Source organism: Taudactylus pleione, unplaced genomic scaffold, assembly GCF_031769625.1.
Source record: "Taudactylus pleione unplaced genomic scaffold, aTauple2 ptg000148l, whole genome shotgun sequence".
Lineage (NCBI taxonomy): Eukaryota > Metazoa > Chordata > Amphibia > Anura > Myobatrachidae > Taudactylus > Taudactylus pleione.
This window is the reverse complement of record NW_028284550.1, coordinates 981,037-995,045: the sequence shown is the minus strand read 5'-3', so window position 1 is coordinate 995,045 and position 14,009 is coordinate 981,037. Positions and strand designations below refer to the sequence as shown.

At 48.5% G+C, this 14,009-nt stretch overlaps 1 protein-coding gene across 1 annotated transcript in view; it reads left to right on the top strand.

Moving 5' to 3' along the window:
• The first annotated feature begins 10,935 nt into the window (after positions 1-10,935).
• SV2A (synaptic vesicle glycoprotein 2A) overlaps positions 10,936-14,009 on the top strand; it is a 97,614-nt gene continuing 94,540 nt past the window's right edge. The window contains exon 1 of the mRNA XM_088474183.1: positions 10,936-11,000. The gene's annotated coding sequence lies outside the window, so the exon portion shown is untranslated. The remainder of the gene's footprint in view (positions 11,001-14,009) is intronic.

Below are 14,009 nucleotides of genomic sequence, written 5' to 3'. Positions count from 1 at the left end.
GCGCGGAGGGCCTTTGCCGGCAGTGTTTGTCCATGGCGCGGCCTCTTACGGTTACAGCACCGGTACAGGAGCCGCCCTGGGCTTGTTTCGCTCAGGCGCTTACAGCCTTAGTGGGCCAGTTAGCTCCGCAGCCCGCGTTTACACCGATGGGTTTATCCCAGCAGTCAGTGGTGTCGTCACCCATGCAGGGTTTCCCACGACAATATGTGGTGCCCCACAGTCTCCCTATTTCCCCGCTCCCGGTTTCTCAGGAGCCAGCGTGGGTTAACTCCCTGACCAGTTCTGTACAGCACTTGTCGGATGTGTTGCAAGGGGAGTCTGTGATGCGGCCGCATAAACGGCCGGTGGCGTCTCTGTCGGCTCCTTATGAGGATGACGAGGGGACGTCTGATGATGGGGAGATTCTGGATCCTTACGATCAGGAACCTCTCCATACTAAGGACGCTGATGCTAAGTCCAAAGTATATATTCCTGGACTTATTCGGGCGGTCCGCACAGCCTTGGTGATTGAGGACGAAGTTCCCCCAGCGGCTAAATCTAAGTATGCCTTTTTCAAGGATGTGAAGGGCGATGCCACAGTCTTTCCTCTTTCGGGTCAGTTGGTGGACCATTTAGAGGAGGCGTGGAAACAGCCTGGCAAAAGATACCAGCCGCAGAGACGCCTGGCGGTGGCTTATCCGTTCGCGGATAATTATTTTGCAAAGTGGGAATCCCCTCCACAGGTGGATTCTCACGTGACCCGTCTTGTCCGTAGTGCCACATTGCCGATGCCATCCATGTCCTCCCTTAAGGATGCTACGGACCGCAAGGTGGAAATCTGCCTGAAGTCCGCTTATTCCCTTGCGGGGGGGGCAGCACGGCCGGCTATGGCCATTTGCTGGGTTGCCAGAGCGATGGAGCGCTGGGCGGATTCATTAGAGGCTTCTTTTGATTCCGACTGTCCGGCCGAACAGGCGGAGTTGATTGGCAATCTCCGTGATTCGGCCACCTACATCAACGAGGCAGCCCTAGACATTAGTACTCTGGTGTCTAGGATTTCTTCAGCAGCGGTAGCTGCTCGTCGCACCTTGTGGCTGCGATCCTGGAAGGCGGACGCAGATTCCAAAAAGGGTCTGGAGGCGTTGCCGTTTACCGGAGAAGTTCTCTTCGGTCCGGATCTGGATAAGATTGTGGCCACGCTGGCGGCAGCCAAATCGGCTTGTCTCCCGTCGGCCGCTGCTCCTTCTGGTTCTGGACCATCGTCCTTTCGGTCATCTAGGGCCCAGGGCAGGCCCAAACCACAGTCGTTTCCTCGACAGGCTGGTCCTAAGAAATCGGCCAAGCCCCGGAAGCAGGCATGGAGTACCAGACGTCCGGCTCCCAAGCCAGATGACAAGCCTGCGGCCTGACGGTCCGGGCCTCCCTTTGGGGGATCCCAGGGTGGGAGGCCGCCTGCTACAGTTCGCCCAGTGTTGGTCGACCACTACGACAGACACTTGGGTTCTGGAGGTGGTTTCCCACGGATACGCCCTCTCCTTCCGGCACAGACCCCCGGCTCGATTCTTCACCACGGGTCTGCCATCAGACCGGAACAAGGCTACGGAGCTGCGGAAGGTATTGCACACTATGCTCCAGGCTGGAGTTATAGTGCCTGTTCCATTCTCCCAGAGGGGCCAGGGTTTCTATTCAAATCTATTTTTGGTACAGAAACCCAATGGGTCATATCGTCCGATTCTCAACCTCAAAGCACTCAACAAGTCTTTGCGGGTCCCGAAGTTTCGGATGGAGACCCTAAGGTCCATCATTCTGGCGCTGGAACCTGGGGACTACATGGTGTCATTGGACATACAGGACGCTTACCTGCATGTCCCTATTCTTTTGCGCCATCAACAGTTCCTCAGGTTTGCAATCCGCAGCGACCACTTCCAGTTTCGGGCGTTACCTTTTGGCCTGGCGACAGCACCACATGTTTTCACCAAGGAGATGGCGGTCATGGCGGCTTCTCTGCGGCTGCAGGGAGTCCGCATGTTGCCGTACTTGGACGACCTGTTATTGGTGGCAGGATCTCCAGAGCTCCTGTTACGCCACTTGGACCTGACCATTGCACTGCTGCAACGGCACGGCTGGTTAATCAACTGGCAGAAGTCCACTCTAATCCCGTCTCGGAGGATTCTGCATCTTGGAGCCTTATTGGACTCGGGACAGCAAAGGATCTTCGTGACGGAGGACAAGATCTCTACTTTACAGTCAAGGGTGCGCAGTTGTCTGCACAGCCGCCGGGTGTCCTTACACTCGGCGATGAGGTTACTGGGCTCCATGGTGTCGGTGTTCGACATGGTGGAATACGCCCAGTTTCACTCCAGACCTCTGCAGCACCTGATCCTGTCCAAGTGAAACGGGCTGCCTCAGTCTCTGAAGTCCCAGACGATTGTGCTCACCCCGGAGGTTCGCCTGTCCCTTGCGTGGTGGTTACAGACGACCCACCTCAACAAGGGATGTCCATTCTGGGTTCCAAATTGGGTCCTGTTGACAACGGACGCCAGTCTTCGGGGCTGGGGAGCAGTTTCGGGTCCACACTTGTTCCAGGGAAGGTGGATGCCGACAGAAGCGGAGCTTCCAATAAATATCTTGGAACTCTGTGCGTTCTTCAATGCTCTCCAGCAGGCACAGCGGTTTCTCCAGGGTCACCCGGTGCAGGTCCAGTCGGACAACGCTACCACCGTGGCCTACATAAACAGGCAAGGAGGAACTCGCAGTCGGGCGGCTCTCGTAGAGGTCTCTCGGATCCTGGTTTGGGCGGAGCGCAATCTTCCGGCCATATCAGCGGTCTTCATCCCGGGAGTGCTAAATTGGGAGGCGGACTTTCTAAGTCGCCAGGACGTTCATCCGGGGGAATGGTCCCTACACCCGGACGTTTTTCAACTACTGGTGGACAGGTGGGGTCTTCCAGAAATCGACCTCATGGCGTCCCGGCACAACAACAAGTTGCCGGTGTACGGGTCTCGCACAAGAGACGAAGGGGCGTCTCTGGTGGATGCTCTGTCCGTCCGGTGGACGTTCCGGCTCGCATACCTGTTCCCTCCGGTCTCCCTTCTTCCACGGGTAATCCGGAAATTCAAACAGGAAGGAGGGACGCTCCTGTTGATAGCTCCCGCGTGGCCCAGACAGCACTGGTTCTCAGACCTTCAGGGTCTGTCCGTGGACAGTCCTCTGCGGTTGCCGCTACGACCGGACCTTCTGTCTCAGGGTCCTTGCCTTCACCCGGATCTGACTCGGCTGTCTTTGACGGCGTGGCTGTTGAGACGGCCATGCTGAGGTCCCGGGGGTTTTCCAGCTCTGTGGTGCGTACCATGTTACGAGCTCGGAAACCGTCTTCCGCGAGGATATACCATCGCGTGTGGCATACGTTCTTCCAGTGGTGTCGACCGAGAGGTTATGCACCGCGGGAGTTTCGTCTGTCTCGGATTCTCGCCTTCCTGCAAGCGGGACTAGATCATGGGCTTCGCCTTGCTTCTTTGAAGGTACAGGTTTCGGCCCTATCTGTCTGGTTTGCTACAATCCCGGATGTGCGCACCTTTATGTAAGGTGTTCTCCGCATTCAGCCGCCCTTTGTTCCACCTGTGGCGCCTTGGGATTTGGCTGTGGTCCTGAGGGCTCTCCAAGGACCGCCGTTTGAACCACTGGGCTCAGTGGATCTTAAATGGCTAACAGCTAAGACTGTTTTCCTTCTGGCCATTGCTTCGGCCAGACGTGTTTCTGAGTTAGGGGCTCTTTCTTGTAGACCCCCTTTCTTGGTTTTTCATGGGAACAGGGCAGTGCTCCGCACTCGGCCCGAGTTTCTTCCCAAAGTTGTTTCCCAGTTTCATGTTAACGAGGAAATAGTTGTTCCGGCCTTTAACTCACCGGGTCTTTCCGTGGGTGAGGCCTCTTTGGATGTTGTGCGGGCCTTAAGGACTTATGTTGACCGCACTTCTTCGTTTAGGAAGTCGGACGCTTTGTTTGTCCTCTATGGCTTCCGTAAAAAGGGTTGGCCTGCTTCAAAGCAAACTTTGGCAGCCTGGATCCGTATGGCTATTTCTGAAGCTTATCTTCATGAAGGCCTACCGGTCCCTCCTTCTCTGAAGGCTCATTCCACTAGGTCTGTGGGTCCTTCGTGGGCAGCTTGACGTGGTGCCTCGGCAGTTCAGATCTGCAGGGCTGCTACGTGGTCCTCTGTCCATACCTTCGTGAGGTATTACAGGTTTGACACCTTCGCCTCTCAGGATGCTTCCTTCGGGCGGCGGATTCTCCTTTCTGCACAGGAGCGTCCCCACCCTTAAAGGATACTGCTTTGGGACATCCCCAAGGTATCCTGTGGATACCCTATGGACCCTGAAGTAGAAAATATGAGATATGGTAAGAACTTACCCTTGTTATCTCTATTTCTACGAAGTCCATAGGGTTCCACAGGACTCCCGCCCTGTCGCACCTGTGCTGCAGATGGGCTTTGCTCTGGTCACCGGTTTTCCGTCTCCCTCTGGTGAGAATGTGATTCTTGTATGTGTCCAGATCTTTTTTCTCTCTCTTCCTTCTCCTCCTCCGGCCTATGGCTTGATAACTAACTGAGGTGCCTTGGCTCGGGGGCGGGGTATAGGAGGGGGACCCTAGTGCATCCTGGGAGGCTGAAAAGCTTAACTCTATGGTGCCCAGCGACTGACGTCACACCTATACCCCAAGGTATCCTGTGGAACCCTATGGACTTCGTAGAAATAGAGATAACAAGGGTAAGTTCTTACCATATCTCATATTTTTTGGGGACTTAACGTGCTCGTTACATTGGGAAGGTGATTGCTAGGCATCATTATGTGCAGGATATATATGACCAGTGTAGTCTGTAAGCCAGGGGTTCCCAACCACGGTCCTCAAGGCACACTAACAGTCCAGGTTTTAAGGATAACCATACTTGAGCACAGGTGATTTAATTAGTGGTTCAGTTATTTTGATTTAACCATCTGTGCTGAACCATGGATATCACTAAAACCAGGACTGTTAGTGTGCCTTGAGGACCGAGGTTGGGAATCACTGCTGTAAGCTGTATGTGATTCCCCAGCAGTAAGATGTAGTATCTGTTACCGCCTACCTACTCTGTATTACGATTGATGTATAGAGCAGACCAGGTGTGATGGCTGTGCTAGAAGTCGCCTTACAGGGAGTGCGCTGCATTAAGTTGTTTATTCCAGCTGCCCCAGGACGCTGTCATCGCCTTGTAGTGCTAGACATTTGCAAATCTTAGTGCAGGGAGTTTGTACGCTATCTGGGTCTCCATCTGCATATCTCCCTCCTCTCTGGGGGGTGATAGCCTGACCAATGCTGAATAGTATTGAATCCTTCCTTGCACCCCCTAGGCTGAAGGTACCTATGTAATAATTCAATTGTGCCCCCTTTTACAGGTGGAAATATAATCTGGTACCAAATAAAAATGGTATTTATAAACTATTGCCTCTTTTTTAAGACGTAATAATGCAGTGCCTCCAAATGGTATCCAGTCAGAAAGGTCGACAGGCACCACGTGGACATCTTCAGGATTCCAATGCATTCACAGTGTTGACAACCGAACTGTCGCCATGTGAGATCTCGACAGTCTGAGGATGGTTAGGGTTAGGCTGCTGGGTGGGGGGGATATTATGGTTACGTACTAGGAGGAAGGGGTAGGGATTAGGGATAGTGGGGAAAATACCAGAACGCCGCTGCTGAGATATCGCCGCTGGGACTTAGCAGCAGAAGCAATCACAAGGTAAGACGACGCTAGGCCACCAGGAACTGATTGTCGACAGTTCATCATGTTGACATATCCATTTAGACATAATGAATACCGACATGATCCCTGTCGACATAACTAGACCAATCATAACCAACCCCCTTCAAATAATTAAATATAGCGCCAGCTCATTGAGAAACACCACCCCCACTCTGTCTGACATTTGGGACCAAACAATAATAGAGCAAGACTGGGTAATAAAAGACAGACCTAGAGGAAAGAGGGCCCTGCTCGCAAGTTTACACTCTATTGCAGTGATTCCCAACCTCGATGCCCATCCACTAGACGATTCATGTGAGCAATTGAACGATATCGCGATGCGCGTGCTCGCTGGTCGTTTAGACATCTGTCATCGGGCAAACATGCTGGACAACCTGACCATATCATCAGGTTCAGCATGTTTGCAGATGATTGATGAGCCTGCACTGAATGACTGCTCGTTCAGTGCAGGCTCATCATGGACTGACTAACGACTGCACGATTACAATGTCGTAATCGTGCAGTCGTTTTCAGATCTTTAAGTGGATGGGCACCCTAACAGTCCTGGTTTTAGTGATATCCATGCTTAAGCACAGATGGTTAACTGAGGTACTAATTAAGTCACCTGTGCTCAACTATGGCTATCCTTAAAACCTGGACTGTTAGTGTGCCTTGAGGACCGTGGTTGGGAAACCCTGTTCTATAGGATGCATAGGGATTAATACACGAGGATAAAGGTGCATACACACACAACAATTTTTTGAACGATTATCATTAAACGATATCGTTTAAAAAAATCGTTCACTTTCTAATGGTGCGTACACACTACACGATATGCTCCCTGAGCGATATCGTGTAGTGTGTCCCCGGCAGGCTGTGCTCAATGTCGTTACTGACATTGAGCACAGCCGCTGAACGATATCATTAACGATATCGTTCAGCGCCGGGCTCTCTTCCCCCTTCCCCAACATGCAGCAACCTGACGAGATCGTCAGGTTGGCCTGCATGTCAGCCCGATGAACGATGATGACGAACGACCCGCGGGAAGGCGCATCGTCGTTATCGTTTATCGTTTTGGGGTTAAAAATGGACGATAAAGTGGACGACTGAACGATATCGTTATCGTTCAGTCGTCCACTTTATCGCCCAGTGTGTACCCACCATTAGTCAAATGATGAACGATAATCGTTCATGCGCGTTCACGTTTGTAGTTCAGTCAGACTTGTCAACTGAACGATTTTCATTAAGGGAATATGCAAAAATCGTTCATTACACTTTAAAAAATCTGACAGATAATCGTTCATGAAAATCGTTGGTAACAAAATCGTTGTGTGTGTATGCAGCTTAAGTGTTACCTATTGCAGAGGTACTCTAATAGTCCAGGTTTTAAGGATACCCATGGTTGAGCACAGATGGTTAAATCAAAAGAACTGAGGTACTAATTAAGTCACCTGTGCCCAAGCATGGTTATCCTTAAAACATGGACTGTTAGGGAGCCTTGAGGACCAAGTTTGGTAACCTCTGACCTATTGTATAATGATTCAGCCCGATTGCAGTGTTAGCTGGTGGACAGCGGGATGTGAGTGAAGAACTAGAACATACTGTATGTAAAGTTAGATATGGACTGTGTAGAGGGGAGGTAATTAGTAGCACTTTAATGTTAATTTGAAATAATTTAATAGTAATGGAATACTATATATATTTAATATGGTCTGGGATGGAGGGTTTACAATTACCAGGATTCTCCACCCAGAGTGATTGATAAATGCTGCAACAAGCCTCTGACCCAGCAAAGGTCCCATGCAGGACTGAGGGAGCAGACACAGCCGGAAACAGTATTAAGAATTACACACGGAGAGCTGTTTATTATTATTATTACCCTTAATTTTATGGTGCCGCCAGGGGTCTGCCGCGCCTTACAAGTGATCAAAATGAAAACAGTACAAACCAATGCAGGACAAGGACATGGTTTATAAACATTGCCTCATCAGTGATCATAACACTAAAGCAGCAGGGCGGCAGCAACAAAGGATTAGGTGTAACGAGTATGCTATGGTATGAGTAAGGGAACGGAGAAGCACATGAGGGAAGAGGGCCCTGCCTGTGGAAACTTACATTCTAAATGGGAGGGGCAGACAGACGGGTGTGACAGTGAGGAAGGAGCAGTGGTCTGGAATGAGAGCTGAATGTCTTTGATGAAGAAGTGGGTCTTGAGAGCCCGTTTGAAGTTTAGTAGAGAGTTGGAGAGAGAGAGTTTCAGAGGTAGGGAGCAGCACGGGCAAAATCTTGGAGGCAGGAGTGGGAGGAAGTCATCAGTTGGCAGGAAAGGAGGCATGAATTTGTGGAGCAAAGTGGGCGGGCGAGAATGTGAAGGGAGATGTAAATTAAAGATTGGGTGAGGGCTTTTGTAAGTGAGTGTAAGAACCTTGAATTGGGTTATGAAAGGAAAGGGGAGCCAGTGTAGGGCTTGTAGGAGAGGGGAGGCAGATGTAGAACGTTTGGAGAGGAAGATGAGCCGAGCAGCAGCATTGAGGACTGGTTGGATTGGAGAGAGGTGTGATTCAGGTAGGTCAGATAAGAGGAGGTTACAATACCAATTTGGAGATGACCAGTGAGTGGATGAGGTTCTTAGTTGCCTCCATGATGAGAAAGGGTCTTATCCTAAAAATATTTCTGAGATGGAAACCACAGGACTGCGAAAAGTTCTGAATGTGTGGTTTGAAGGAGAGGGAGGAGTCCATGATAACTCCAAGACAGAGCATTGCCAATAGATAATGAAATTATGGGAGGTGAGGTTATGCAGGAGGATGGGAAGATGATCAGCTCAATCCGAAGTTAAGTTTAAGAAAGCACTGGGAGTGGGACATCCAGGAAGAGATAGCAGAGACACAGGTGGAGATATGAGTGAGGAGAGGGGGAGGAAAGGTAGATTTGAGTATCATCAGCTGATGAGCTCCCCTAAAGAGGATGTATAGAGGGAGAATAGGAGAGGTCCTACAACAGAACCTTGGGGGGGCAATTACTGTTAGTGGTGAAGTCTTGGGAGGAGATGTAGAAAGAGCTGTCAGAGACCAAGGGAGTGAAGGATTTGCAGGTGGTCCACAGTGTCAAAAGCAGCAGAGGTCAAGAAGAATGAGCAGAGAGTAGTGGCCTTTGGATTTGGTAGCAAGGAGGTCATTGCTGACTATCGTGAGGGCAGTTCCAGTGTAGCGGAGAGGACGGAAGCCAGACTGACATGGGTCGAGCAGGGAGTGGGAGGAAAGAAAGTCGGTGAGGTTGTTGCAGATCCACTCAAACAGTTTGGCGGCAAATATAAGGAGATGAGGAGGTCGCTATAGAGAGTGTTAGAGACAAGGACATGTTGAATGCAAAGGGTACAGTGCCTGATGTGTGGGAGAGATTGCAGAGATAGGCAAGATGAGAACAGGTAACAGGAGGTAGCAGAGGAGGCTGGAGGGGATAGGATGGGGGAGTACCGGATGAGGGCCATGACTGCGATTTCCCCCACTGTCACACTGGGGTTTGTGAGTCAGTGTCAACATTGTCATTTGAAATGCCGACATGCGTGTTGACATTCTGAATGTCAACATATACGGGTGTTTTTTGAGGATACCCCCAAATATTAAGTATCTCCTTGATGTGTCTACAGGGGACTACAGCAGATATTACACCTAGTTGCTGCAATCCCCGTTTTCAATCGCAGAAGCAGCCCTGAAATGTACCTTTGCATTCCGGAGCTTGGTCCCTGTAGATCAGTGATTCCCAACCACGGTCCTCAAGGCACACTAACAGTCCTGGTTTTAGTGATATCCATACTTAAGCACAGATGGTTGCATAAAAATAACTGAGGTACTAATTAAGTCACCTGTGCCCAGCTATGGCTATCCTTAAAACCTGGACTGTTAGTGTGCCTTGAGGACCGTGGTTGGTTACCCCTGCTGTAGATAAACCCATATTCTGATGGCGTCAGCTGCTGTAGCCTACAGGCTGCACTCCGTAGAAGATTATAGGGTCTAGTTACTAAGCAGTGTTTGGAGACAGAGTGAAAAGTGATAAGAAAGTGATAAGGTGCCAGCCAATCAGCTCCCAACTGTCATTTTTCAAAGATAGCCTGTGAGATGGCAGTTGGGAGCTGATTGGCTGGCACCTTATCACTTCTCACTCTGTCTCCTAACACTGCTTAGTAACTAGACCCCTACGGATCCCTCCCCGCTACTCCCTGCTCCCGCATCCGCCGCTCACAGACCATGCATGCGCTCTACTGTGTCCAGCTCCCGAAGGAGAAGTAAAATGATCGCAGTAAAGCCCCTGTCCCAGCATGTGTCTGTTATTACAGTAAAGCCCCTGTCCCAGCATGTGTCTGTTATTACATTCCGGCGATCCTAAATGTCCTATTGCCACGATAAGCGTCAATAAGAAATTATAGTTATCAGGTCTAGTACCCGATAATTAATAAATATGCCCCAGAGGGAAATATGGGGGTGAGAGGGGAGTGGGATGGTGAGGAAGCAGGTGTGAGTGAGTTGGGGGGTGAAGGGAAGAAAAACCTGTGCAATCTGATCACCTGCTACTGCAGAAAATAAATCTTTGTTTAATGTATGTTCCTATCTGCACATACCGGTTCTGCATTATTCCAGCATTATCTCACTTTATGTGACTTGTTGCCCTTTCAGCCTGTGAGTAATCTCCCTCCCTCCCCCAGCTCCTGTCTTATCTCTCCCAGTTGTCCCCTCCATCTTGCTCCCCCCTCCTCCCATCCCCTGCCATGCAGATCTCAGTCCCTGGGAGCTGTCAGCTGCATCCACCTAATAATAACACACAATTTGTCAGGTTCAGTTCCCCCAGTGCCTCTCACAGAGGCACATTAGGCCTGGCACCAGGGAAGGGGGGGGGGAGCTGCTGCCAGCACCTGGCTTCAGGTACCAGGGCTGCCGCCTCCTGCCTGCCCCCAGCACTGACTGACGTTTGTTACTACGACAAATCAGATGCCAGGTCGTGGTGCCCCTGGGGGGAATCTCTGGCGAAGGCTACACATCACTCCTATCTGCGCTCCCCCCCCCTATTTCCCTGTGCTGAGTGGTTTCACCCTGTGCTCTGCTGTAAGGGCAGGAAGAGGCTTCTCCTCCTCAGCTCTCTGTATGGTACCCAGAGTCCCAGCAGCAGCATCCTCATCCCAGCAGCATCCCGCCATAGAGAGACATCCCTGGCACCCACCACCACATCCCCCTGGCATGCAGGACACCAGGTAATTAGACACATTTAACCCCCTCTACCCTTCTGCATTGCATTGTGTATTAATAGTCAATTAATTGTTTCTTCTCAATGTTGTGGCCATTTTGTCCTGGAACTCCTTGACCCCTTGTCTATACGGTCATACATGTAATGTGTCTCCCCCCGGTAGCTGTGATCGCACGCTGTGTATTTGCACTTTGCAGTAGCAGAGGATGCGAATGAGACGTAGACCCCTGGTGCTTCTTCTGCTGGGTATAACACTGTGACCTTGGGATGTGTGCAGGGAGACACAGTGCAATATTATATTATTACCCCTGATATAAATGCTCAGTGCCTTTGTGTCAGTGTGAAGCTGAGTGCATTGGTGTAAAGGGCTCATCTCTGTGTATCTGGGAAGGTATAAGAGCGGTGTCATGTACGTGGGGACAGCTGTACCTGGTAACCTCGGAGGTGCATCTGCAGTGTATGTATTATTACCTTGTACACTTACCTGTGCTAACAACGTGCTTTGTGCGGGGAATACAGACACAGAGCAGGCTATTCAAAGCTGGATGTTAACCTGGCTTCTATTAATACAGTGTAATGACCCAGGATGTTTAATGACACAGCCTGATTTATGTTACAGGCAGGGCTCAGTGTGACATGTTATTTAACTGAATCTTAAAAATATATTATTATTATTATTATTATTATAATTTTCTAATCAATTATACTCATATCTATCAACAGTATATATTCATCTCATATCTGTCTATCTCATAGCTATCTATATATATATATATATATATATATATATATATATCACTTGTCCATATATAATTTGTTCGCCGTTCACAGACATATCAGGTCGGCCCTGCAGCCCAGCCGGTGCCGATATATCGGTGCATCTGCATGTGTGTATGGGAGACCTGCCGATTGGCCATACAGTGGCTGCAGATACCACCATCGCTGACAGCACAACTGGGCAGGCAAATTTAAGTGGCCGCCTAGTTTTGATGTTAGGCCAGACATATTAAGTGGCCAATTGGTAAGTCAGTCTATCTATCTATCTATCTATCCCGTATCTATCTATCTATCTATCTATCTATCTATCTATCTAACTATCTATCTATCTCGTATCTATCTATCTATCTTATATCTATCTATTTATCTAATATCTATCTATCTTTCTATCTATCTTATATCTATCTATCTATCCCATATCTATCTATCTATCTATCTTATATCTATCCCATATCTATCTATCTATCTATCTATCTATCTATCTATCTATCTATCAATATCTCATATCTATCTATCTATCTATCTATCTATCTATCTATCTATCTATCTATCTATCTATCTATCAATATCTCATATCTATCTATCTATCTATCTATCTATCTATCTATCGATCTATCTATATCTCATATCTATCTATCTCATATCTATCTATCCCATATATATCTATCCCATATCTATCTATCTATCTAATATCTATCTATCTATCTATCTATCTATCTATCCCACATCTATCCAATATCTATCTATCTATCTTATATCTATCTCATATCTATCTTTCTATGTATCTATCTTCTATCTATCTATCTCATATCTATCTATCTATCTATCTAATATCTATCTATCTATCTATCTATCTATCTATCTATCTATCTATCTATCTATCTATCTATCCATCCCACATCTATCCCATAACTATCTATCTATCTTATATCTATCTCATATCTATCTTTCTATGTATCTATCTTCTATCTATCTATCTCATATCTATCTATCTATCCATCTATCCATCCTGTACATCCATGGAAGCACTACCCTGTACTGAGTGGGACAGAATGACCTTGCCTTTGTGAAACTAATAGCAGTAGAGTGATTTTATGACTTGCCTACCTGCTTGGTTTGGGAATATACAAACCCCAATGCTCAAAGGGCCAAGCCAAGCAATCCATGTTCCCTGCCTGAGGCAATACAGTATATAGACTTATAATAACATATTAATAATAAAGAGCTAACACATCTGCATAATAAACAAGAATCCAGTCCTACACAATTGACAGAAGCAATTCAGAAAATAATTAGTATTCGGGGGGGGGGGGGGGTCAGTAGTTGTAGACGCAAAGCATTTGTAGGGCTATTGCCAGACCCAATTAATCTTCTTTGATCAGTTGCAATATAGACATTTAACATTACAGCCATGGAGCAGATAATTGCCTGTGTACAGAGGGTGTTTGGCATGGCCTATCGGCGAGTCATGTATAATATATTGTAAATTCATTATCACGACAGCGTGTCTGAGTCCTTGTTTCCTTATTTAATGCCTGACTGATTTCAGTCACGACAAACAGCTACTGAAGGACAAGCACTTTACAAGAGACCCACACGTCGCATTGACGTTCTATAACTGGGCTGTAGCCTGCAGAGGACTTCTAATACCTTCTCAGGACCTGGGGTCGGATCCCCTGAATATTCTGGCCTTGTACTGTTATGTATGAGGTGGCTTCAGTAATGCTGCTTTTACACCTAAATCCTGGGTCTGACCCGAGATTTGGAACACAGAATGGGTCAGACCCAGGACAGACCTGCTCCCTTCTAACTAAACTGTCACTGCCGACTGGGAAGAGCACACATGGCGTGAATGTACTGTCAAAATCGAGGCATTTGGCAGTAATGCAGACCACACATCAACGCCGCAATTCCCCAATCCTACCGATCAGTGATCAAAACCGCCAGTCGAGGGGCATCAATGATCGCTGATATGTCTGGGAAATTGTGCATGTTAAAATTCCCCGACTTGCTGGCCCCGATCACTTTTTGACCGGTATTGGCAAATCAGGGAATCCCAACATGTTGGATTTCCCCGATACCCTAACCCAGGCGTCAGGGGATGGGGGAATTGTGTCAATGAGCTGCACATGCATGGGCCCCTTTACTGTATGTTGCTACAGCTCTGCAAGTGACATGTACAGGGCCGTCTATAGGACCCAGGGACTGATTGCTACTGCTGCCATCCTATGTGTAACAT